Here is a 27,635-nt window from a genome sequence, read left to right as displayed (position 1 = left end):
GGTGTCCCTATCTCAGGGCACCGAAAGTCACCGTCCCGTGGCGGTAGGTCCATGCCGGCCGCAGTGTATCCGGTGCCACCAACTCAGCGCAACTCCAGTCATGGACCCTTTATGATTGAGTATTGAGGTTCCGTGACGATTTGAACCCATATTGTCGGAAATACATAATATCGGTATCAGCGAACCGCAAATGATCCATTTAGTACATCCTGGTGTTTTCGCTACGCTACGAGCAAGAGCACTCCTTTAATAAACACATTTCTGATCTACCCACGGCATCCATCTTAGATCATGGCCGCCATTTTGTGTTTCTTGCCCTCACATACGCAATAGCCTCTAATCACTTCATTTCGATTAAGGACACGTAGCCTTAGCCGGAGATTCACCTCTTACATGACACGTGCACCTTAAACCAGATCACGCTGTAGCTGCATGACTCGACAAAGGCTGCCTCCTCTGCCCGAGGCCAGTCCTGCCAAACTGGTCTTCGTGTCCATTGTCCTGATCACGATTAGGCGGCCGAAGCCGGTAGCCTTGCCCATTTACAACCCACAAACATCCCTTATCCTGCTTTTCTATCTTCTGCACCTGGCTCTGCTCCTTTCCTTCTGGGCTTTTATTAGGGGGAGGTAACGAAATTTACGATGAGGCGGTCCGGCTCTTGAATGAAAAGTTGACATGGGATTATGATGGAAAAGTGGGAACCCCTCGTTCGAAATGTTGTGACATCAGATATTGTCGACGATTCCTGTGTACGCCAAATATTTATTGTTCATGACACAAAGGTTTGGGAATGTACTAACATGTGAAGAATTCGCCTAAAGGCCAAAATTTAGTATATAAGGAGCAACCCTCTTTGTACAATTCGAACAGGCTCCTAGTTACTGCCCATGCGTAGTTTCTGTGACTTCTGTGTCCCTGCAGTAATAAACCTTTGGTCTTTGACGCCACCATCGAGAAGCCCGTGTTTCTGTTCATTTGTGCACCAAGGCAGGTGGAACTCCGGGGTCTTTGGGTGTTGTTCCCTGACACCTCTGGACGGAACCAAAAAGTCCAGAACTCCAATTGGCGCCCAACGTGGGGCGACGTCATTCGGTACCGGTCCAAAAGCCTGAAGAGTTCGAGAAGCTTCGTGTGAAGATTCCTGAGGGAGGCGCCCCACTTCATCGATCCCGGCATATCGCAAAAGTGGCCCGACGTTCTCTTCCACGAGGGTTCCCGTTCAGGACGGCTGCAGTGGGCCGTTGCCTTGACCGTCGCCCTGTCTTGGACCCGAGGTGCAGTCCTTAGTACAGCGAAACGTGACGGGTTTCTCCTTGGTGACGTCTTCAGTGCCTCAGTTAAGTATTTAGTGGTTGCTAGCTAGTTACTTTGTGAGGGTTGTTAAAATCCTTTTTGGTTCTTGGTTTGGTTTGGTCTCGTAAGATTATCACTGGTTGTTCTGATTACGATAATCTATTTGGTTTAGTTTGGGTATCGATACATCAGTTCGTTTTGGTAGGCCTAAGTTCTTGGTTCGAGTGCACATATCTGTTCCGTGTTTTGTTTGTTTTGTGTTCCGGACTGAAAATGGTAAGTCGGAAAAACTGTATGTTGTCCTGTTTTAGTTGCAACAGTGACTCACGATTGGAGGACTCATGTCTGGTTCCTCCGATTGGGACTCCCCTGTATGACTTATATTGTAAATTTGGTGTGGGTCCTATATCTTATAATGAGGTGTGGGTCCGTTACACTAAGAAAGATGGTGTCATTAGTTGGCCACTGCATGGTAGTTTTGAACCCGAAATTCTCGACAATTTAGAAGCGAAATTGTTTAGGAAGAAAGCCCGGCCGGCAATGTTCGATTCTTTCCGTTACTGGCGAAAAGAATCCAAACAGAGAGAAATGAAAAGGTTAAAAAAAGAACAAAAAGAGCAAGAAGAGTTAACTCTGGAGCAAGCGACTAAGCAGTTGCAAGCTAACGAGTGTGAGAAAGCCATAGAGGTGGCCATTAGAGAGCACAATTTAGCGATTGACAAGTGCTATCCTGCTTTGCCATCGAAAACAGCTAAGATACTGGAGGATTCTGAAAACGATCCTCTGCTATCTTATTTGTTACGGTCACCTCCACCGTATGCACAAGGTGCTACGGCCCAATTTGTGCCAAATGTTCAATTGCCGGTTGCTGGACAACCTGGTGTTCCTGCTCCTGTCCCTCAGAATCAGGTTCCCGTACCAATTTGTGCCAAATGTTCAATTGCCGGTTGCTGGACAACCTGGTGTTCCTGCTCCTGTCCCTCAGAATCAGGTTCCCATACCTCCTGTGGTCAACGTAAATGTTCCTACGGCTCCTCCTCCTCCTGGATTGCCGACTTCTATACCTGTATCTGTCTCGCTTACACCTACTGTTCCACAAACTATCTTCCTTGATACCTCTACTGTTCCGTTATCTGTTCCTACCTCTACTGTATTTTCTGCATCTGCGAGTGTGTTGACTCCACTTTCTGTTCGTCGGAGAATCACTGATTCTGTGTCTAACATGCTGTCTCCTTTCTATAAAACCCTAATTAAGACTCCTACTTCCGACTCTGTTCAGAGACGTAGTCAGCTTCCGAGTACTGAGGAACGGGGAATTTTAGATTCCACGGCTCTCAGATGGATTTCGAAGAGTAGGAGATATAGTACGAGAGATGTGCTAGACACGTTTATGCAGTGGAAAGAGCCAACGCAACGGTATGTCTTTGACGAGATGTGCTCGTTGTTACGTGAGGAGATAGAAGAAGATGATGTTGAATCGAATCTAGAAGATTTAATTAAGGTTCAGAAAGAGTTTGCAGCAGGAATGATAGTGGGTGATAATATAGAAGAAGCGATGGAACTGATTTTAAGTTATAGGAATGATCCATCACTTCGTTCACCAAGAGATTTAGAGAAAAGCAAGACGAAGCTAAGTCGCCAATATCCAATGAGGGAGGTTCCTCCAATTTGGCGCGAAGTTGTGCAAGCTGACGCACCGAATAATATTGCAGCCGCTCCAGCGCAATTCCAGAGAGTGTGGATACACATTCCGTGGAAGCGAGCTGAAGTGTTAGCAGTGAAGCAGGCCTTGCCAGATCCACGTAAGAATCCTGCTGGATACTATAAGGAATTAACACAGACAGTTGAGGCTTGTATAATGAACTTAGCAGACATCGATATGTTGTTTGGCAATGTAGTTCCACAACCAGTGTGGGCTAAAATTCGTAGAGAGGATCATCAAGTTGCCTTAGGTGGTGACTGGGCAGCTATCACTGCAGCAGATGGCCAGCAAGTAGGTGGTGCAAAACCCGAACCCCTAATTGCTAATCTTCCAGGTAGAATAATTGATCTAATGAAGACTCTGATGCCCGCATTGCGTGTTAATTGGGACAAGTTATCAGCATGCAGGCAGAAGAAAGACGAAAGTGTCTCTGACTTCTTCACGAGGTTTGAAGAGACTTTTGTAGATCATAGTGGTCAGGACATGAGTACAGAAGGAGGGCAAAGACTGTTTGTCGATAAATTTGTGCATAATTTGTTACCTGAATTATGCAATAAACTGAAAGATTCAGAGAGTGCGTGGGCTGTGTCCACAACAGCGCAAATACTTGCGACTGCACAGTACTACGAAAACAGGGATAAAGAGGAAAAGGAGAAATCAGAGAAGAAAACGAAGGATTTAAAGACTAAAGTTCTTTTGCAGCAGGCGTATCCGCCTCGCACGAATCAGACTAATATGCAACAGGGTTCGTATCAAAGAACAGACTATAGTACATCGAGGCCTCAATATCAGTGGAACCAATGTGCGTACTGTAAGAAAGAGGGTCACTACAAAAATGAATGTCCGATCTTAGCGCAAAATAATGCAGCAGCAGCTCAGAGAGGTCGTGGTGGTTTTGTGCAAAATTCTAGAGGTCGAGGGCGAGGTGTTATGCCTCCACAAACGAATGATCGTCCTTCAAATCACTTTGATCAACGAAATGGACAGTCTACTCAGCAAAATAGATCTCAACAATATCTTGTTGAAGACTATTGTGAAGTGGATGAGGGATTTCAACAAAATGGGTACTAGGACAGCCATGGACAAAGAGAGGGAGTAGTATCAGTTCCAGTGGATCAGAGTGGGCCTTATGTCGCAGTAGCAACATCAGGTGTAGTCGAACCGTTTCTGTTGGATACTGGTGCCGCAAAAAGTTCTATCATTCATGCGAAACTCCCTGGCGCACCTTTGTCTGGCTCAACAAATGTTTCTGTAGGTTTTTCAGGCGCCCCTGTTTACAACCCGATATCTGGTCCTTTGTCTATTTCTGTTGGGCCATGTCACTTGAAAGCACCTCTGATTTTGACAACAGGTTGTAATGAAAATCTGCTTGGTTTAGATTTGTTAAAACGACTATATGCGACATTGTACTGTTCTCCGGAGGGAGTACAGCTTACGTTGGGTAAAAATATCACTTCTCCGATGTACTTGTCAATGGATGCACTCCCGCCAGAGCTACGCTCACTCCCTGATTCTCTTTGGGCGACTGGTCCTAACGATGTAGGCCTTTTAGAAATACCACCATATGTAGTAACTTTAAAAGCGAATGTAAAATTTCCAAGAATTCCTCAATATAAAATATCTAGTGAAGGTGAGCGTGCACTTTTATTGATTGTGCAAGATTTGATTAAAAAAGGTGTGGTTGAAGAAACAAGAGGAAATGTCTGTAACAGTCCTGTACTACCGATTTTGAAACGAACTGATCCTACAAAGCCTCCAGTTTATAGGTTTGTCATTGACCTTAGAGAAGTTAATAAGATTGTGGTCCCGCAGTTTCCTGTAGTCCCAGACATTACTGCCTTGTTAACACTGATTCCTGCTACAGCCACTTGGTTCTCAGTCATTGACTTGAAAAATGCCTTTTTCAGCATTCCAATAGCCGAGGAAAGCAGAGATATTTTCGGCTTCTGTCTAGGAGGTTGCAGTTTCAGATTTAAACGCGCTCCACAAGGCTATTGTGAGAGCCCATCTATTTACAGTCAAGCATTAAAAAGCCAGTTAGATTCCTTTGTCCTTCCTCCAGATTCTGCTCTAGTACAGTATGTAGACGATCTTCTAGTGGCTGCCGATGACAAGGAAACTTGCAAAACAGCTACGATTTCGTTATTGCATCATTTGTCTAATTTGAATCACAAGGTGTCACCTTCGAAAATGCAATACTGCTGCCAAGAAGTGACCTACCTAGGTCATCTCTTGTCAAAGGAGGGAAGGAAGTTGACCCCAGAGAGAATAAAAGCAATTATACAGATGAGTGTTCCTCGCACGCAGAGAGAAGTACGTGCCTTCCTAGGTATTACCTCTTACTGTAGACAGTGGATCCCAAATTTTTCTCTTTTAGCAAAACCGTTGGTAGCTTTGACTGGGAAAAATGTTCCGAGTCCGGTGCCATGGTCTGATGAATGTCAGGAGAGTTTTACTGAATTACGAAAAGCCTTGTGTTCAGCTCCTGTATTGGGTACACCTGATTACAGTAAGCCATTCACGCTCTATGTTCATGAGAGGGAAGGTTGCGCGTTGAGTGTTCTGACACAGAAGTTTGGTGATAAACAACGCCCTTGTGCGTATTTTTCATCAACATTAGATCCAGTAGCTAGAGCGTTACCTAGTTGTTTGAGAGCTACAGCGGCAGCTGCGGCTTCCATTCGTCAATCTGCTGGTTTGGTGATGAACAACATGCTAGTAGTCATGGTTCCTCATGCTGTGGATACACTCATGAATCGAACGAAGACACAACACCTTACCAGTGCGAGACTATCTGGTTACGAGCTGACATTACTAGCGAGTCATATTCAGATCAAAAGATGTAATGTATTGAATCCAGCAACGCTGTTGCCGACTGATCAAGAGTCGAGTGATTCCGAGCCACATGATTGTTGTTTTAAAACGGAGGAAGAGACAAAAGGACGCATCGACTTAAAGGATACTCCGTTATCCGATCCAGATGGTACGCTGTATGTGGACGGGTCATGTTTTAAATTGGAGAATGGTGATGTGACTGCTGCTTATGCAGTAACGACTTTGAAGACGATTGTGGAGACTGCAAGAGTGAGTCAGAATTCTGCCCAAGCTGCAGAATTAATAGCTCTAACAAGAGCGTGTGTTTTAGCTAAGGGAAAGAGAGTGAATGTGTTCACAGATAGTCAGTACGCATTTGGCGTGGCCCATAGTTTTGGCCGCTTGTGGAGAGAAAGAGGTTTCATTACGTCCCATGGGACTAAGATCCAACATGGTCAGCTAGTTAACGACTTGTTGGAATCTCTAACCTTGCCGACTGAAGTTGCGATTGTAAAGTGCAGTGCTCATAAAGCAATCACGGATGATGTTGGTCGTGGGAATGCTTTTGCTGATGAAATTGCTAAACAGACAGCTAGAGACACGATGAGCAGAATGTATGTTGCTACGTCTGCAAGATGGATTGCTGACTCTGGAATGTGTGAGGATACTATGGAAAGTGTGAAAGAGATTCAGAAAGAAGCAACTGAGGAAGAAAAACGTGTATAGAGAGAAAGTATGGGCAAGTTGGATTCGAATGGATGTTGGATTGATTTGACAGAACAGCAGCGTTGGATGTTGCCTGACGCGTATGTGCTTGCAGTGGTGACAATGGCGCATGGAGTAGCTCACATAAGTTCTAAAGGAATTTGTAAGATGTTGGCTCCAGTCTGGAAGAATGATGGGATCAGTAAGTGTGCAGAGAGAGTGGTGAAAAATTGTATGGTATGCCTGATGCATAATCCTGGCAAGGGAACTCCAACTCCAGCTGGACATTTCGCTCCTCCTTCCTGCCCCTTTGAAGTGATTCAGTTAGACTTCATTCACATGGAGCGCTGCAATAATTTGAAATATGTCCTGGTGGTAGTTTGTGCTTTCTCCAGGTGGATCGAAGCATATCCACTAAAGGACAATACTGCCCTATCAACTGCCAAGATTCTTCTCAAAGAATATTTCCCTAGGTATGGAATGCCACGGATTGTATGGTCAGATAACGGAAGTGAGTTTATAGGGAAAGTTATGCAGAGTGTGTGTGCTGGTCTAGGGCTGAAACAAAAATTCCACAGTGCGAACCATCCCCAGTCTGCTGGTTTAGTGGAGGGTTACAATGGCACCCTTAAGCTAAAATTAGCTAAAATACAAGCATCCACAGGTTTACCCTGGCCAGACGCACTTCCTTTGGCTTTGTTATCCACGAGAGCAACTGTACATTCTAGAGTGGGGCTTAGCCCTTACGAAATCGTTTTTGGCCGCCCGGCGAATATTTGGGGTGTGCCGAGGCCTAAAAAGTTTTGTTCTCTAGAGTATCCTATGTTAATGGACTACCTTTACGACTTGACTGCTAAATTGAGTCTTATTCACCAACAGGTTTTCGATGCTTTGCCAAAGCCTCCGGAGAGTCCAGGGCATCAGCTGAAACCAGGCGAGTTTGTAGTCATCAGAAACTTTGCGAGGACGAAGAACCTTCAGCCGAGATTTGTCGGCCCCTTCCAAATCCTACTGGCAACGAGGACAGCGGTTCGTGTGGCTGGACGCAAGCACTGGGTGCATGCATCCCATGTAAAGCGTGTGCCTTTGCCACTTCCTTACGACGACTGGGTGAAGAAGGGAATTGGTTCCTCCGAATTTGAAAGCACGCCAAAATTCATCCCTTTCAGCGATGCCGAATTGATCACTGACACTCCAAGCTCTGACTCTCCTCCAGAAAAGACTCTTTTGAACACTGAACATTTGTCCCCTGTATCAGAAAGAACTCTGTCATCTGTGAACTTGAACACTGCAACAGCTACCAGTGAAACGCTATTTGCTGATCAGACAGTACCTGCGAAGCAGAGATATAATTTACGAAACCGTAAAATGGACAAATAAAGCAGGCGACTGCCTATTGTGATATTTTGAAATTTTGAACTTTTGCCTTCAGCCAGGAAGTTTGCTATTGTTTTATTGTTTTTAAATTGCCTTGCCGTCTGGGTAGCCGTAGGGTCGTGGCTGTGTGCCTAGTTGAATCTGCAGGGGTCTGACACAAGGTCGATCTTTCTGTTGGTTCTGGGAACTCCCAGGGCTGATAGAGGCATTTTCATCTACGTACACATCATCAGTGGTCGCGAGCGGATTGTAGAAGATGGAGCTTCCTGCGCTGCAACGAGAAAATGTGATTTATGTTCGCAGAAACAGACTTTATAGAATTCTTCATAGCAAATGCTTTTTGATGCAATGTGCCATTACATTCTTGATTATTTTGATAACGTTGGTGGGTGGAATCGTCTTCAGTATAAATTTGATGTTTGTGCCAGTTACTACAGTACCTCCCCTTGATCCTGCTACTTCTACTGTTTCTTCTATGCATTCTTTTCACTCATTTCCTGAACACGAGCAAGCCCGACGCTCAGAATTCATTAACAACACTTTTGTACAGCTCTTGCACCAACACCAACTGGTAGTTAACACTACAGACTGCTGGGTGTGTGGCTTGATACCCCACACTATGGATAAAGGTATTCCCTATCTGGTTTTGCCTTTCAGCTACAATGGATCATTTCAGGCCCTTCAAACCATCTTTGCTTATGCCATTGAAACCTATCCTCCGCGTCCACCACGTTCCACTAAATATAACTCTGCCAACAAAGCTTTAGTCCAGGGAATTATTGACATGATCAAGGACGTCAATAATACTCCATCATACCCTAGAGACGAATTGCGAGTGTATCTATGTTGGAATACTTCAGAGTATCGCCTTAGTTTAGAAGAGAGCAAGCGTAAAAGCTCAACTCCAATCTGGGTCGTACCTCACCGAGGTCAGGTCTGTTTGCAAGGGAATGGGAGGAATCCGAGAGCTCAGCTAGGGAGGAGTGAGTGCGTAGAGACTTATGTGTTTCCGGCTAACTCTTCCCCTGCCTTTCTTACTGCTAGGGGTACCTACTTCATCTGTCGAGATAGAGCTTATACATGGTTGCCTGCCGACTTTTCAGGATCATGCTATATTGCTCGATTGTTGCCTCCGACATACACTGCTTCATCTGATTACCACAGAACCAGAGTAGCGAGAGGTGTCTTCAGCAAGGAAGATACTGCTGGTCAGGAAGCTGGAGACTTCTTCAAAGGCTTCCTTCCGTTCTGGGGGCCTATGGCCAATAGTAGAAACATACGTCAGCTAACACGGGTAGTTGAATCTACTATTACCGAAACTGCTGGTGCCCTTAGCAATTTGACAGCTGAGCTTCAGGCGGATAGACTCATGACGTTGCAAAACCGTATGGTTCTAGACGTTATCCTTGCAGATCGAGGTGGGGTATGTAGAATGATCCAATCGAGCTGCTGTGTCTTTATCCCTAATAATGCTCCAACAGTCTATGAGGCGATCTCTAAGCTACACAAGATTTCCGACTCTATTCACGTAGACAAGGGAAACTGGTCCTTCATGGAGTGGTTTTGGACTCTGATCTCAGCGTGGGGATGGAAGGTTCTAATGGTTATTGGTGTCATCTTAGTATTCCTATTCTCATGTTGCCTGATTATCCAGTGTGGTCCTGCTCTGTGTAGTCTTTGTGCTGCAACTTGTTTTAGGAAACCACCTGCGTTGGGAGAAAAGGCACAAGAAAGGATGATGATACAACAGCATGTCACTGACCTGATGAGCATAGAATTAGACTCTGACGTAGACTGAGTAATTGCCTATGTAAGGGCAAAAGGAGGGTCTGAGGTTCCGTGACGATTTGAACCCGTGTTTTCAATATTGTCGGAAATACATAATATCGGTATCAGCGAACCGCAAATGATCCATTTAGTATATCCTGGTGTTTTCGCTACGCTACGAGCAAGAGCACTCCTTTAATAAACACATTTCTGATCTACCCACGGCATCCATCTTAGATCATGGCCGCCATTTTGTGTTTCTTGCCCTCACATACGCAATAGCCTCTAATCACTTCATTTCGATTAAGGACACGTAGCCTTAGCCGGAGATTCACCTCTTACATGACACGTGCACCTTAAACCAGATCACACTGTAGCTGCATGACTCGACAAAGACTGCCTCCTCTGCCCGAGGCCAGTCCTGCCAAACTGGTCTTCGTGTCCATTGTCCTGATCACGATTAGGCGGCCGAAGCCGGTAGCCTTGCCCATTTACAACCCACAAACATCCCTTATCCTGCTTTTCTATCTTCTGCACCTGGCTCTGCTACTTTCCTTCTGGGCTTTTATTAGGGGGAGGTAACGAAATTTACGATGAGGCGGTCCGGCTCTTGAATGAAAAGTTGACATGGGATTATGATGGAAAAGTGGGAACCCCTCGTTCGAAATGTTGTGACATCAGATATTGTCGACGATTCCTGTGTACGCCAAATATTTATTGTTCATGACACAAAGGTTTGGGAATGTACTAACATGTGAAGAATTCGCCTAAAGGCCAAAATTTAGTATATAAGGAGCAACCCTCTTTGTACAATTCGAACAGGCTCCTAGTTACTGCCCATGCGTAGTTTCTGTGACTTCTGTGTCCCTGCAGTAATAAACCTTTGGTCTTTGACGCCACCATCGAGAAGCCCGTGTTTCTGTTCATTTGTGCACCAAGGCAGGTGGAACTCCAGGGTCTTTGGGTGTTGTTCCCTGACAGCTCTGGACGGAACCAAAAAGTCCAGAACTCCAGTATCGCGGTGCAGACGCCATCATGTCACCTCCGGTAGTAGGGAATGTGATGTGGTAGGGCCCTAGGCCCTCATGCATAAATAATAACCAGATGGGTACACCCAGATAAAGAAATGGCCTTGAGCACGTGCGCCTGGCCCTTTTTATTGGCAGGGTCACATGTTCTGTGTCACCTGTGCTGGATGGGTGTGGTGTGGGTGTAAACCAGCCCACAGGGAGTGGCTGGTGGCATGCTGACAACTAGACCTGCGATCAGCAGATCACTACAGGGAAGACTTGTAGTGTTGTCGTCCCCCCTGTAAGTGTAAGCAGGCTGGCCTGGCATGTGCCAGTCCAGCGTAGGGGTGTGAACAATGACCACGGAGCTCTGGGGGTGTTTCCGTCCTGGGCTGGACAATGAAGTAACTAATGCGTGTGTTTCTATTGTAGTGTCGATGCCACCTATACCGCAATCGGTAATGCTGCACCCTGCGACTCAAGTCCCACAATATAAGCAACGTGGACGTAAGGGGGAATCACTGATCCTACATTTATCCATACTTCCACAATTGAATGATCATAGACATGACACATCTGTGCGAATATGAATGTTTAATGCACATTCAGTGGAGTGTTGTAGCTGGAGCAGTACAGGGCCATGCAAACCCCACTTTACATTCTTGGCCCGTGGAGGGCCAGCCAGAGTCCTTTAGGGAATGACAAGTTCATCGGAAGAGGAAGAGTTCAGTCTGCAGTCTGATTGCTGTGTCATTAGTAACCAAACAGAATATGGCAATCCATGTCAAGGTCCAAGGTGAGTGTTTCAGAGTGTATCAGGAGACAGTGCAAGGTGATGATGCAGAGGTCAGAAACAAGCAAAAACAGCCCATATGGCGGAGATAAATACTACTGCTACCTTCTTACCAGTAAGGCAGATTCATCCACATCTTCATCCCCTGCTGTTTCATGTGCCTCACATGTGGGTGGTGGTGTTATGTCTCTAGCACTGTGTGGCAGTGACACATCAGGAGCCGGATGTGGAATGTCTGCCACACTGTGTGGCACTGACTCTTCAGGGGACGGAGATGTGGATGGAGTGATAGCAGCAGCATTCATCCGCACCAGGCCTTGTGGCAGCAATGCTATGAGGAGGGTCTGCAGGGCATGGAAAAACTCAGCTACCTCTCGCTGGTGTGCAACCTTGGCAGTCGCACTTTCTGCCTGAGTCTGCTCCATGTACTCCATGATCTTCTGCATGTGTCCAGAATCCCGTCTGACATCACTTAAGCCACTCCGACTAGACAGTTGTTCTTGTCTCCGAGTCAGGACTCCAGCAATGTCAGCCATGAATCATTGGAGAGCATGGAGCAGACTGCGAGTGTCCATTAGGGACTGTGAGTGATCCCTGATGAGACTTAGGCACCCATGTATGGGATCTAGTTTTGCTGCCATACGGTCAAACCTCACCAGCACCTGTTCATCTATCTTCTCCTGGCACCCCAACACACAGCGTTGGAAGGCCATGTGTTGTTTGTGGGGGTCGTGGGAGGCAGCCGTGGTGGTTGGTGCTGCCTGCTGTGTGGTCCGTGTTAAGGGGTGGAGTCTCCTCGATGCAGCTGGGCTGGCCTGCTCCTGGAGGTGGGTTGACGTAGCTGTCAATGAACTCTTGGAGGGCGTCGGTGTCAAAGGTGTGGAGGTCCTCTTTGTCATCAGTGAAGAGAATATCAGTCTGTTCTGCAGAAGATGTGGAATTTCCCTCTGCAATGTGAAGGGAAGATGCAGTTTAACATTGTGTTCACATGTATTTTGACGCATTGTACATGTTTACATACAGACTGCATGACATGGTACATTGTGACTGTTTGGGAGGAGCTGCCTATTTGATGCGGGACAGTGGACATTTTGACAACATCACAGATGTGAGGTTGCACTTGTACATTATCATCTAACATTTCTCTGCTACTCCAAATGTGATTGGCCACTTTCTATACACAAATGGCACCAGTTGTGTCCTCTCTTCTGTTGTGAACGTGTTGCAATGTGTACAACATTGTTGTCAATGTTGATGTGCTCTGCATGTTATGTGTGTGTGCTGCATTTTGGGAGAGTCACCCCTGCAGCTCTGATTTTGCTGCCAATTATCAATTTCATTTGGTGTGCCTTTGACTTCTGTGCTTATACAGTGCTGAGATGTTGCATACTTGGGTACATTGGGCTCTTGGTGGGAGTTGGGAGTCTGGGGCATGGTTTGTCCGCAGATGTATTGTTGATGTCAGGGGTTGTTTGAGCACGTGGATGTGTCAGAGTGTGTGACCTGCTCCTTTACGGGTGTATTCCACACTCAGCCACCTCATTGTTGTGGCGTGCAACATTTCATGATATATTGACTGCAGCAATGCTATTCGTCATGCAGTGTCACTTGCATTGTCAGTGTTGCTCACTGACACTCCACTTTGCTGGGTTTAACACATGTGCATGGGTTGGTTGTGAGATTGGTGGTGTGTGGGAAGGGCCCCCTCTTGGCACATAGTCGACGGGGCGACTTGCTGTTTCTAGCCAAAGGGATCAGAGACATGCTCCAGATCATTATGGGTGTGCACTGTGCTATACTTAATTGTGCATGTGTGCCATTGCACCCATCCACCCCGTCCCCCCAGTCCCTGGTCATTACTCACCATGTTGCTGTTGTATCAGGTCATGTTAAGCAGTGTCCGGTCCCCCAACTCCTGCCACCATCACCACACTGATGACTGAGGACACCATTTCCTTCATTTCATCCAGCTCTTCCTGTAGCGCTGGACTCCCACCTCCAGTCTGCATTGCTGCCTTCTGGTTGTTGATGAGTTTCTGCTTGGTTTTGTACTTCACATCATTCCAGTGCCTCTAAGCCTCATCCATTGTCCTCCTCAGCACTCCGACTGCATTCACCTTGTCCACGATGGACTGCCATATTCCATTTTTTGTTGCCAATGACACAGTGGAGCTGACGAACAGTAGTTGATGGTGTTCTATCATCTCTGTTACCAGGATCCTGCTTTCATGTGGACGGAACTGCGCCTTCCTCTTCTTCTTGTCCTTGACCTTCCCTGACCCCGATGTCCCATGCTGGCCCTCGGTGGGGCTTGTGGGTTTCTGGTTGTCCTCTGTACTTTTAGTGATTTTTACCTCCTGACATGAGTGAATTGGCGGCCTGGTGAAGATTATCGCAGATATTTTTTATCGCGGTTGGGCCCATCGCAACTTTTTTCACGTTGGGGTTTACATTTTTATCGTTCTCGTGTCTTTGTCATGGACTTTTGACGTGTTATCGTGAGACTATTGCATGGTACCGCAGAGTTGAGAATACAACGTTAACACAGCGTTAATTTCCCGCGATAGACTGCGATGTGAAAAGTTGCGTTAAGCTAAAACGTTCTTGAGAATATCCTCCTATGTTTCTAAAATAGTGTGGGATTGTTCTTGTGCTGTGTGTCATTGTATTTCTGTTTGAAATGCTGCATAAATACTTAACACATTGCCTCTAAGTTAAGTCTGACTGCTTTTGCGCCAAGCTACCAGAGGGTTAAGCATAGGTTAATTTGGGGTCCGTTTGTGAGTTCACCCTTACAAGGATTGTGGGTTGATGCTTAACCCCTTGTGTGCTCATGACGAAACCAGGACGTCATGAGTCACAGTTGAGCTGTGCTCATGGTGGCCTCGTCTCGTCATAACGGTGCCGCTCCATCCACGCGCGGATAATTCCCCGCCTGTGCGGGACAATTAATGAGTGGGCGGGGTCGTGACGAGACCAGGCCGTCATGAGCACAGCTCCACCGTGACTCATTACGGCCTGGTCTCGTCACGAGCACTGCGTGCTGCGCTTACCCCCGCCCCCACACCGGTGGGGTATTAGTCCCCCATGGAAGGGGTTAAGAAGAATTTGACCCTCACAACCAGTAGTAAATCCAATTTCTTGCACATTGTTTGCTGGTTTCCCCATCTTCTAAGCACACTCAGATTATATATAGGACCAATACTCCCCTCATTACCAACTAAAAGAAATTTGCTCATTCATAAGACCGACTTGAAAATACCTTCCCTGGCTTTAATTGAAGAAATGTGGTCAATCGTCTAATCTATCTTACTGATCACTTTCCTTTACACAAATCATTCCTGTTAGATCTGGGGGTCTAGAGTTGGCAGAGGTTGGAACCTTTGTCCAAATAAAGACCCTTGCTTCTAGTCAGGGTAAGGAGGAAACACACTGTTGATAACCCCTGCTCACCCCCTTGGTAGAGTGGCATGAGAACTTGAAAACAGACTCATCCCCTAGGCAATGTGTAAAGTATTTGTACCATCACTCACAGTAACACAGTGAAACACCACAAATGGATGCCACACAAGTCTATACTAATATATTAAAGAGAGAGCCCAAACCTTTGAGGCGGGTAATCTCAGGAACCATAGCACCAATCACAACACCCAATACTGCGTTGGAAAGGGCAGTTGCAGCAGAAGGTCATAGGCTATGCAGACGCCCACCATATACGTTTAAAAGGTAAAAGAACTGTGCCAGCAAAGTAGTCCCTTGTGGGCATGTCTGCATTGTGCTGTGGGCGTGTGCTAAGGGCCTGACAAACGCTGGGGGCGTGTGGTACGTTCCGCCCTTCATGCCATGTCTCATATCGTGTGCTGTCGGCGGGTGCTGGGGGCACGGGCGAGTGCGGGCGTGAGATTACGGAAAAAAAAGCGAGCGTTGTGCCCAATATTTCATTGTTTTTTCTTTCCAGGTTCCGTACATTCCAGCTCCGGGTGTCCACCCTGCTTCCTTTAAATACCTCTGCACCCCATAATCATAACCCACCCTTACTCCTTAAAATACCCCAACGCCCTTAAACACTAACCCATCTTAACCCTATAAATATACCCTGTACCCCAAAACCCAAGCCTATCCCTAAACCCTAAAAGTACACCAGTACCCCAAAACCAAAACCTACCCCTGATCCCTAAAAATACCCCTCTACCCCAAAACCCAAACCTAGCACTGAACCCTAAAAATACCCCTGTACCCCAAAACCCAAACCTGCCCCTGAACCCTTAAATACCCCTGTAAACCAAAACCCAGACCTAGCCCTGAACCCTTGAAATACCCCTGTACCCCAAAACCCAAACCTAGCCCTGAACCCTAAAAATACCCCTGTACCCCAAAACCCATACCTACCCCTGAACCCTAAAGTACCCCTGTACCCCAAAACCCAAACCTAGCCCTGAACCATAAAAATAACCCTGTACCCCAAAATCCCAAACCTACCCCTGAACCCTAAAATACCCCTGTACCCCAAAACCCAAACCTAGCCCTGAACCCTGAAAATACCCCTGTACCCCAAAACCCAAACCTAGCCCTGAACCCTTAAAATACCCCTGTACACGAAAACCCAAACCTACCCCTGAACCCTAAAAATACCCCTATACCCCAAAACCCAAACCAAGCCCTGAACCCTAAAAATGCCCCTGTACCCCAAAACCCATACCTATCCCTAAACCCTAAAACTACCCCTGTACCCCATAACCCAAAACTATATCTGAACCCTTAAAACACCCCAAAACATATACCTCAGTACCCCAAAACATATACCCACATATATCAATACTTACCTTTCCAAACATTAAAAAAAAACATGCTTTTACCATTCATGCATTTACAACAAATTTCGTTGTAAATGTATGCGTGGTAAAAGCATATAAAATGTAATGCCATGCGGTATAATGGCATTGCGGAGTCATGGTACTTTCGTAATGAAAGTATGCGGAGTGATGGTATGCGGAAAGAAAGTTGTGGAATAATGGGTGTTTACCCTCCCCCGGTAAGTACATTGGTGGCACGGCGGCCCACATCTCCAGCAACATACTCATATTTTTTCACCACCGATTTGAAAAATGCACAGGTCTCTCTCATTGATGGCCAGCACCAACATACACTTTTGGACACAGCTCCCGCCACAAGTTGTAGAATTGGGAACTTTAGAGCTGGGGAGCTACGTTCGAATCTCAGCATCAGCTCAACATCCTGTGATTCCAGGCAAATCGCTTTGTTTCCCCGTGCCTACCACAAATGAATATGTTCTTTTGTAATGTAAATTGTGCTCATGCCATGTTGTCGAGTTTGCGCTATATAACATTGCAAGGAAAAATAAAGTAGGGAAACTCGAGTTCACACACTACTGAACGCGCACTCTTAAGTGCATCAGCAGTGCACTGTGAATCGGAGCGTTTCACAGGCCGGTCACAGATAAGAAATGCTATCAAAATGAAATCCTACAAAACAATATACTACTGGCCAGCAGCAATTCATACCCGGACAACGGCGGGACGGGCTGCTAGTTATTTATAAAAATATGAATCTCTTTATCTTGATTAGGCAGAATCAAAACGACATAAAACTAACATACACAATTAATCCTTTTTCTCAAGCAGTGTTACTTAGAATGTTCTTGCAAAAATCACAGTATTTGTAAAGATAAATGAACTGGTAGCGTCAGTATGACTAGGCTCTGTTTCCAATGTGTGGACAGTCACTTGAAAAATGTGCTCCTACCAACAACTGGCAGTTGTGGGAAAGAGGGTGGACCTTCACAGACGTCAGTATGCCCCTCTTCACTTGTAGCAAAGAATGCTGTACTTTGTAAAAACAAAAGGACGCTGTCCTTCAACGTTGCCCCGCTGCCCTTGTAATAACAAAAGGACGCTGTCCTTCAATGTTGCCCCTGCTGCACTTTGTAAAAACGAAAGGACGCTGTCCTTCAATGTTGCCCCTGCTGCACTTTGTAAAAACGAAAGGACGCTGTCCTTCAATGTTGCCCACACTGCTCTTCTTAGGCCCTAGGAGACAAGTTCACCTCGGAGGGACGAAGCACACAGCACAGTTTCTCTTCAAGTAGGGGGACACAGCACACAGCAAAAAGTCCCTTAGTCATCTTCCTTAGCAATAACAGCAGCTGCAGGTCAGCTCCCGGACAAACAGCAATGTCAGCACCTTTCCTCAGTCTTCCTGGCTGTTCTTCTTTGGCAGGGATTCCTTCTTGATCACAAAGTTTTTCCTAGTCTAAAGTTTAGGGGTTCCAGCTCAGATATTTATACCCCAAAATTATTTGTTCTTCATGCTTGAGGGGTCCTGGACCTAGTCCAAACCACTTCTGGGTGCACTCTGCCAGTGCACATCTTCTGTTGTATTTCAATCTAGGACCCTAATTTGATATTCCCGATTCATGCCCTTAAGTGGTTATAATTAATAATATATATGTAACAAGAGGGGGAGAGAGAGAGTACAGTGGATTCAGTCTCCCTGGGCAATGTCAGTAAACAAAGTGGAATCCAATGAGGGGTTAATGTGGTGGGGAGCACACAGTGTTGTTTTTGTACCCCTCACACACCAAAAGGACCCTTGGTGTCATTCTACCATCATTTGGGTCTTCGCACCCCTCTACGGAGTGCGGCGTCCTGCGACCTATAGATACGCGGGAGCACTTCAAGTGTGGACTATGTGTGGAAGTGTGTGGGGTATACAACGTGAGTGGTGGAGTGGTGAGAGTGATAATTTAAAAATACCTGGCACGTGGGGAAAAAAAGACTTTAATTACGCCCCCGGCTGGTATTGTTACAAAGGGGTGCTCTGCGAGGTTACTACTGTAAAATTATGTACAGCTACCTCTTTAATGCGTCGACATGGACATGTTTGGAGTATCCAACTCCTTCTTCAGGATGGGAAAGCACAAAATTCCCCACCTTACTCACATGTGTATATGTTTTAAAGTGTATTATACAAAAATTAATAAAAAATTAAACTATAGGTGTATGTGTACCTATCGTGTTGTTCAGCACAAAGTCCTAGCGCCCAGTTGGTGGTTAAATTGGACTTATTTCATAAGTTACAGTGCCTCATTAGCTTTTGCGCCAAATATTGGGGAGCCCCATCAGGCTAGATTCAGCTCTGGTTCCCAGGACAATACTCCTCTGACTGCCCCTCAGCGCTAATTATTAATATCCTTATAAAGGCATAAGAATCATATCCATATTTAGTAATAGCCCATGCAGTCCAAAACACGGCAAGGCTACTCCCATAGACTCCTAGAAAGCACAACGCGTTCTTTGAACAAACCAAGCCTCCAGCAGCCCGAGAAAACCCCCTGCTTTTATTTTGATTTGCACAAGAACTCAGTCCAGAAAGAACTGTTAGTTCTTAGTGATGTCTTATGTCCAACCTTACGTCAAACCCGGCACCTTTCAGGTATAAATATACCAACGTTGCCTTAAGCAAACACACGGTGGTGTGGAGCAGAGCGGCTATCTACTTATCCAAAGCCCAGCTGATGCGAGAGCCAGAGGAAGCCACCCCTCCCCTTGACGCACTGAGAGAGACGCTGTCTTTTTCTCCAGCCGAGAAAATCCAGCTCCGGTGTTCCCAAGTAACCCTCGCGGGTGGCTGGGAGATCGAGTCCTGAGAAGTGAGATACAAAACCTCCTTCATTCTATGACCAAGGTACGGAGCTGATTAAAACCTTAGAGAGAATTCTTGATTCCGATACTTGGCAAAACTTAACTTAACTTAAAAACTGCAAACTTACTTACTCCTACGTATTAGGCTTAGGTCAGGTACACTGGGGTAGGCGTATCTAGAAACACCAGTTGAGTTCGTTAGTCAATGTTTTTATGTATGTATATATTTTATCCATTTTAAAGTATCATATGGCTAAGAAGCCATATCAATGCTTTCACAGTATTATTTCATAATACTACTTCTACTGTACGCACTTTACTTTACAATAAGTATTACAATTGTGGCAATTCCATTCTCTTGCATGAGAAAGAAGACTGCTCAATAAAATAACATCTTTTATTGAAAACGTACGTCTCTCTATTTCTCTGCAATCTGGTGGAACTAAGCATGCACGACTGACTGAGTGAAATACTTGTCTATTTTTTTCACACGACTCTGAAGATACACTCTTTATTCTGGGGGAGCAAAATTGTCATATTATATGGTTGTCAGAAGCTAATCCCTTCTTGTCTAAATCAGGACAGGTAACCCTTTCCTGAACATTCGAGAAAGTTTCTAGTGACCTCTGAGCTAGCTGGCAAAACTAATTAAGTCTAACATAGTCAGTAGAGACCTAGATGACCTCAGTCCTACGTCTACACTGCTGTTTATGTTATTCTAATGCGCAGAGCCTATTGGGAATATAGGCACTACACTACACTTCTTCCTTTGTGAGGGTGGTCCAGGGCCATCAGACTCACCACAGGAGGTAGAGCCAGCATTGTGGAATGCAGGCACAGCCCTATTCAGACATAGGTGCTACTCCTCCAACCACTATACATGCAGATAGGTCTAATCAACCTATTGCTGACTCTCCCACCCTCCTGGAGTCACCCCACACCCTGTCACTCACATACCAGACAGTCAAGTCACAGACAGGCAGAGGCACACAGAAAGGTTGAACAAGAAAATAGCCACTTTCTAAAAGTGCTATTTTGAAACACTGAATTTAAAAACCATCCAATTCTGCGTTTAGGGATACCAGATTCCACATTTCTATCTTGCTGCTATGTGAAGATATGCAGGTAAACATGATACACAGCATTCCCCATTCTATCCTATGGGCAAGATAGCCTTTCAATAGTGAAAAACGAAATTGGCAGTATTTCACTATCAGGACATGTTACCCACAATAGAACATGTCCTACCTTTCACATACACTGCACCCTGCCCAGGGGGGTATTTGGGCCTACCATAGGGGTGTCCAATGTGTATGAAAAGGGAAGGGTCAGGCATGGCAAGTGTGTACACTGGCCAGGACAACATAGCAATTAACAAACTGTGCAGAGGCACTGCAGTGGCAGACCTGAGACACTGTTTTAGGGCTACTCATGTGGGTGGCACAATCAGTGCTGCTGGCCCACTAGTAGCATTTGAATCACCAGCCCTGTCACACTCAGTGCCCTTTACTAGGGACCTTCTGGTAAAACAAATATGCCAATCATGGTTAACACCTTCAATGGTGATGACGAGCTCAGCTCGTCATTAGCTACGGCGCTCGTATGCTAATAACGAGCTGAGCTCATCATGTAACGCAGTATTTTAAAAAATGCCGCACACAGCGGGAAAAGCCGCCGCAGCGATGCGGTTAACCAGTCACAATAACACTTTAACCAGGGAGCACTTGTACTTTGGCACTGATCAGCATTGGCAAAGTGCCCAAAGCAACTAAACCAGCAACAACAAATTCAAGCGCAGTGTCAAAAATACAGGAGGTAGAGTCAAAAAAGTCAGGGGAAACCACACTAAGGATGCCAGGTCTAACAATTCCAAATAACGATGTCCCCGCTGGAATTGCCTAACATTAAACCTACACTGGGGCCTAATATAGAAAGTTAATTGTGGCCATATTGTACATTATGGCCTTAAATGGCTCAAATTGCCCCTATAAGAAAAAATCAAAGAATAATTTAAATGGGTTTTATATTACTGATTTTGCAATAAAACAAAAGGGTCTCTGACACAAACTTTAAAGGAGAAGCAACCAGGGAAGGCAGAAAATTCAAATCAGAAGCAAAAAAACTTCTCCAGCGGCTTAAAGAGTTTATATTGCTGATGCTTCTGCTGCAAATGTGAAGAAATCTGTCGTAGGAAACCCAACAGTTGGGAGGGGACAGATTAACAGCTGATTTGCCTTGAAAGATTGATATCAGTCAGAAAAGTTATGAGTTTTCTTGTCATTCACAACCTTCAATGTGACCCTTCCTCACTGTGGAAATGGTCAAAGTATTACTCTAGCACAGGGAATGAGAAACTTCCTTTCCATTGTTGGAAGGGAACAATCATCGAACTTGGATGATGAATAGAGGACGGTGAAAAAAAGCGAGATGCAGTAGAACATCGAGCACGTTTCCACAGGGGGAAATTTTGAACTGCACAATTCTCATTGGGCAAAATGTAGTCTGGACAACAATTCACAAAACATTCCCAGGAGAACACCTGGAAACCTCACCTGGTGCAGCTCTCCTAGCATGTTTTTGAGAATGTTTGTGATTTCCCAATAGTAGCAAATCTTTATCCATCTATGCGATAATAATGTAAATGCACATTACCATTTCTTCTGGTGTACAAGAGTTTCCATTTTTGTTGTTGTTTCAAGTGTTAAAATGCAGGGATTCAATATAAAACGTTTTACATATATATCATAACAATAAAAAAGAACCATAGGAAATATATTGTCTGTGAGGGGAGCAAGATGGCGGCTGTGTGAGAGGAGCCTCAGAGCAGTAGGGTGTGGTGTGGTGCAACAAACCCCTAGATGCCTCAAACTCTCACCGTATGCCGGGGGAATTAAGGGCGGCTGACATACCGTGTATGAGCCTGTAATTTCTGACGATTTCAACCCGACTTTACTCCCGATGCAAGGCTGCGTGTTTGGCCACACGAGAGGGAGCTCCGCAGCAGCAGCAGCGGCAGCAGTAGCGGCAGCCCAAAGGAATCAACAGCCAAGGGCGGTGATCACAGGTGCGCTCTGGCTGGTCTCGGCTGTACTCGCTTCCTGGCTGCGGTGCGTCCAATCTGTCAAGCTTGCTTCCCGTAACCCGGCCGCTTCTGTAACACGGCGGAGTGCGAGGCTCTGGGGTAATCCTTGCGGTTGCGGTTGTGGACTGCTCCGAGGACATTCAAGTTTGAAAATGGCCACGAAAATAGCCTCCAGTATAGTAGCCAAGGCGGCGGCTGCAAAGAAGAAGGCACAGGCTGCACGGGCTGCCTCTCATGCTGCTGCTGCTGAGATGGTGAACTCAGCGCGAAGAGCAGAGGTAGCTGGAGCTGGAGCAGCGCAAGAACCGGGGGCAAAAACGAAGTCGGCCACATCAATACCCGAGCTTTTTGCCCGCAACGGCCAAAATTAAAAAAATATCGCAAACTCAACTCCTTCCGCTGCAGATAAGAAGGGGATATCAGAGGGAGTATTGGAGGGGGTGCTGGAAACTGACTCTGGTGCAAACACAGCCCCATTGACGACCATGGTGAAAGTGAAAGTGTCACAAACAATCATTTCATCTGAAACAGAAATCAATATGGACTTAGCCAACATAAGGGGAGAAGGAGAAGGAGAAGGCGAAAGAGAAGGAGTGACACAGCTGACACAGCTGACATCAGGATCTCCCCGAATGGAGTTACCTGACCAGGAGCATCAAGTAAGCGATGGGGGTGCAGAAGGGGATAACTCAGACGGGACAGTAAACATGGGTGCTCTGAGTACACCCGTGCATATGGAGGATCTGATAGTCATTGAACTCGCTGAATCCACTGCCACCCAGGGCATACAGAAAGACACCCTAAAAGAACCTGACACTCTAAAAGAACCTGACTGTAGGAGAAAGGTTAATGTATCAGGCCTCTCTTCGGCTATAGTGACCCCGGCAGAAGGAGTGGAAAGCGAACAAGAGAAGGAGAAGGATAGCAGTGAATGCTTCTATTCAGTAACCGAAGAGGCAGGGTGGTCCGATGACGAAAGGAGCTCCTCTCAAGAAGATAGTAACATTGAGACGGAGAGTGATCCCGATCTAACCCCTCCGGGCACAGCAAAAAGACTCGATGGTAATGCTAAGTCTCACGGTCAATCGCATAGGGATCTGAGTTGGGATCACTCCTCAACGACACCACTACAGGGAATCCAGGAGACCGAGGCCCCTCATCCCCCACTACTGGATGTTATTTACCAGACAAGGCTTACGCACAGAGAAGAAGCCAGGCAGGACACGAGGAAGTCGCAATCTGCAATGCGTAAGTTACAAACTGTTGTTAGAAAGCTTTCAAAAGCACATGCTAATGTGGGGGATAGGGTCGCGAATTTAGAAGAGCGGATCGTAGCGACTGAGTCGGAGGCTGCCTCTGCATCACTCAAAGTCGACTCTCAGGCAGCGCAGGTTGTTGATATCCAGTGGAAGCTGGAAGATATGGAGAATAGGTTGAGGCGTAACAACCTGCGCGTCCTTGGGGTCCCGGAGGGGATTGAGGGGTCGGACATGAGGGCTTTCATTATCACCCTTTTTAAGAATGCATTCCCTGAATTGGCAGATTGGAACTGGTCTTCTGAGATTCAGAGAGCCCACCGAACCCCATTTAAAATACGAGCTGGGGCTACTCCGGACAGACCAAGGGCAGTCCTTATATTTTTAGGAAACTTCATTCTCAGACAAACTATATCTGATAAAGCCAGACCTGATGCCAAAAGAACAAGCGAGGGCATATCTTTCTTTGTAAGGCCAGATTTTTGCCATACAACGGTCAAGAGGCGCTGGAGACTCCGACAACTGATCAAACCTTTCCAGGAAAAACTTATGCAGGTCTATCTGGTGAATCCTGCACAGCTTAAAGTTGTGAGAGAGGGCAAGACGCAATTTTTTTCATCCGAGGTATAGGCAAAAGAATTCCTGGACTCATTATAAAAAACTATAAATAACCCGGTAATAGGGGGAAGAGGTTCGAAATGTGACCAGAAAAAGATATATGGCAGGCTAAACAATGAATGTTGTCGTTTACACTAGGGTGTTATGTTTAATCTTCCTCTGCTCTCTCTCTTTCAAGAGGAAATGGATTTAGAGGGGAGGCATCTAGGGGGGGGTTATGTTTTGTTTAATTTATGGTTTTTTGTTGATTCACAAGTGCATCCACACACCACACTGCTGCATCCATCCATCAACGCACAGACCTCGGTCTGAGCGCTTCTAGGGGGAAAGGGTGGGATGGAAGGGGGGGGGAGGAATGACCCAAGGGAGCGTCATGCACTCAAGGGTGGTGGAGGGAGCGGGGGGGGGAAAGCAAGGAAATAAAAAAGAAAAAATTGAGAATTGACGCAATAGAAATCAGACCCATATGGATTCATATATACAGAATGACTAATATCAATAACCAAATCCCGGATTTAAAAAGAAGGAGATGCATAAAAATTGATAATGCTTAGCCTAACTATTTACTCGATTAACATAGGGGGGTTGAATGATTGGCGAAAGAGAGCCAGACTTACTGAATTTGTTAAATCTGAACCCATAGATATCCTGTGTTTACAGGAGACACATCTCTCATGGGCTAAAAGGAAGTTGTTAAAATTTGGTGGTTTCGAGATGCTCACATGCTCTTCCCAGACCTCAACTATAAGAGGCGTGGCAATTTTGGGAAAAACAACTTTGGGAGGGGTCAAACGGGCTAAATCAGACCCAGTAGGGAGATGGGCCATTGTAGAATTAGGATGTGGGTTAACGGTCTGTGGAATCTATGGGTCGAACCTTGATGACCCCACAGTATTTGAAGTAGTCGAAAGTGAGTTGTCAAGCTGGCCCACACCGATTTTGGTATGTGGAGATTTTAACGTTACAATTGACTTCTCTAGCAATGTTCCTTATAGCGGAAGGAAACCCAGAGTCTCAAGGGCACTCCTATCTATGATGACATCACATGGTCTGGTTGATATATGGAGCTCAAAATATCCTGACGATCCAGGCTTCACTTATTTTTCCTGTCCCCACCAGAAGTATTGTAAACTCGATTATGCTTTAATTTCCTCAGGAGAGTTTGGGAAAGTTAACATTAAAAAGCTCCCCAAAATACTATCGGATCATAACCCGCTAATTATAAGTCACAATGGTTTAGGTCCAAAAAGGAAAAGAAGATCTTGGACATTTAACCGTAACTATTAGCTGATGCTGCTTTTATAGAACATCTACGAAACTGGACATGCAAGTTTTTTGCCGCAAATCAATACAGTGCCTCCAGAAACTCGGTCTGGGACTCATTTAAAGCAGCATTAAGAGGGGAAGTAATCAGTTACTCAGCTCTGCTAAGGAAAAAACAACAGGATTATAAGAATAGACTTCTGGTTGATCTGGCTAAAACAGAGGAACAACATTGTCTGGCATTTACCCCTGGGGGAGGAGAGTGCTCAGAGTCAAACTAAAATCTGTCTGATCAAAGCCGAGATACAGAAACTGTTGGCTGATAGAGCATCTATAGATTACTGGACCTATAGGAAGAAAATGTACGAGACAGGGGAGCAGGCCGGGAGGGCATTAGCCTTAAGAATTAGGCAGGATAGTGTTAAAAACGCCATAACATGTATACAGGATGAGGGTCGAGATTATACTGAACCCCAAGATATTGTATCTGTATTCGAAAAATACTACGAGAGTCTATACAGGGAAGATGCAGGGGATACCCCTCCAGATATTCTAGGGAGGCATTACCCAGATTTAGGCCCCAAGTTAAATTCAGATGAAATGGCAAGCCTCGAGGGTGATATAACTAAGGAAGAAATACTAGAAGCATTGTCTCAGTTAGCCGGAGGTAAAGCTGCTGGCTCTGACAGTATACCCTTAGAGATATACAAATACCTGAGGATCGAGATAGCACCATATCTGCTAGATCTCTTTAACGGGATTATATGTACTGGTATAATACCAGAAACTTGGAGGGGTACCAATATTGTGGTATTTCATAAGAAAGGTAAACCTAAAGAGAATACTGGTTCTTATAGACCAATATCTCTTATCAACTCTGATAATAAATTGTATGCAAAAATCATAGCCACAAGGTTGGGGAGGGTCATTGGTGGCCTCGTCTCCCCATGGCAGCATGGGTTCATCCCTGGTCGTGGTACAACAGACCATGTGAGAAGAGCTATATCTATATTCGAGGCCCATGCTGGGGGGGAGGGGGTCGCTATGATCCTCCTCGATGCCGAGAAGGCATTTGACCTTGTTAGATGGCAATATCTTTGGGATGTATTACAGGGGAGAGGCTTCGGTCTAAAAATCTTGAAAGCTATCAGGGCCATGTATCGCGATCCGATGGCTCACATACAATTGATGGGTCTGAGCTCTGCTGAGATCAGGATAGAAAGGGGCACCCGTCAGGGTTGTCCCTGTTCACCGATCTTATTTGCCCTGTATATCGATCCATTGATCAGACAGATATTGGTAAGTAACAGTATAAAACCAGTCATAACTAATGGGTTTGAGAGCAAAATTCTGGCATATGCGGACGACCTTGCGGTTATGACTCCTGATCCGGAAGAGTCCATGCGAATACTAATAGAGATCACCAAACAATTTGGATATCATTCTGGATATAGGTTAAATGAGGAGAAAACACAGGTGATCTGCTCAAAGAATATAATAAAAATGGATCAACGGTATGTTAATTCTGCTACATATCTGGGGGTTATTATTAGAGCAGAGACAGACCTAATTATACAGGATAATTGTAACCCACTGCTTAAAAAAATAGAAACAGACTTAAAACGTATGGATGCATTACTTCTATCTATTATTGGAAGAACAAATGTTCTGAAAATGACAATGCTGCCCAAACTGCTGTATTTATATAGATCTATACCCTTTCTGATCGAGGAACAAATGCTAAAAAAGACTGAATCCATATTTAATAGCTTTCTTTGGCAATACAGCAAGATTAGAAGAGCGGCTAAGTATATGTCACTTCCCCAGGAGCTGGGAGGTTTGGGTGCCCCAAATATAAGATTCTACCACTGGGCATGTTTAATAACCCAGATGTCTATTTTATTTCAAGCTGGTGGTGGGTAGTCTCATACTAGGGATCCAACTGATAATATGTATATTCCTCCCTCAATATATGAGCTTCTGATGGGCCAGGAAGCCGTGGGTGCCTTATTGAGAAAAAATGGCCGCAGATTCTTTAAAAAAAACCAGGCTTAAGACTATACTGGGAGCTTGGGATCTTTGGAAAAGAGTTCAGAAATATCTGCAGATTACCAGAATTAATAGACATTCACCGCTATGGAAATCAAGCTTTTTTCCGAACCTCAGTATGGATGGGGCATGGAAATGCTGGGAGCAACACGGCATCCAGACGATAGGTGATATCATGTGCAGTGGTAAATTGATGTTATTTGAAGCTATTCAACAGAAGTACGATGTATCTATAAGTCATA

The sequence above is a fragment of the Lissotriton vulgaris genome, chromosome 7 (assembly GCF_964263255.1).
Source record: "Lissotriton vulgaris chromosome 7, aLisVul1.2, whole genome shotgun sequence".
In the NCBI taxonomy this organism is placed as follows: Eukaryota; Metazoa; Chordata; class Amphibia; order Caudata; family Salamandridae; genus Lissotriton; species Lissotriton vulgaris.
The sequence above is the reverse complement of the archived record's forward strand: the minus strand, read 5'-3'. Positions refer to the sequence as shown.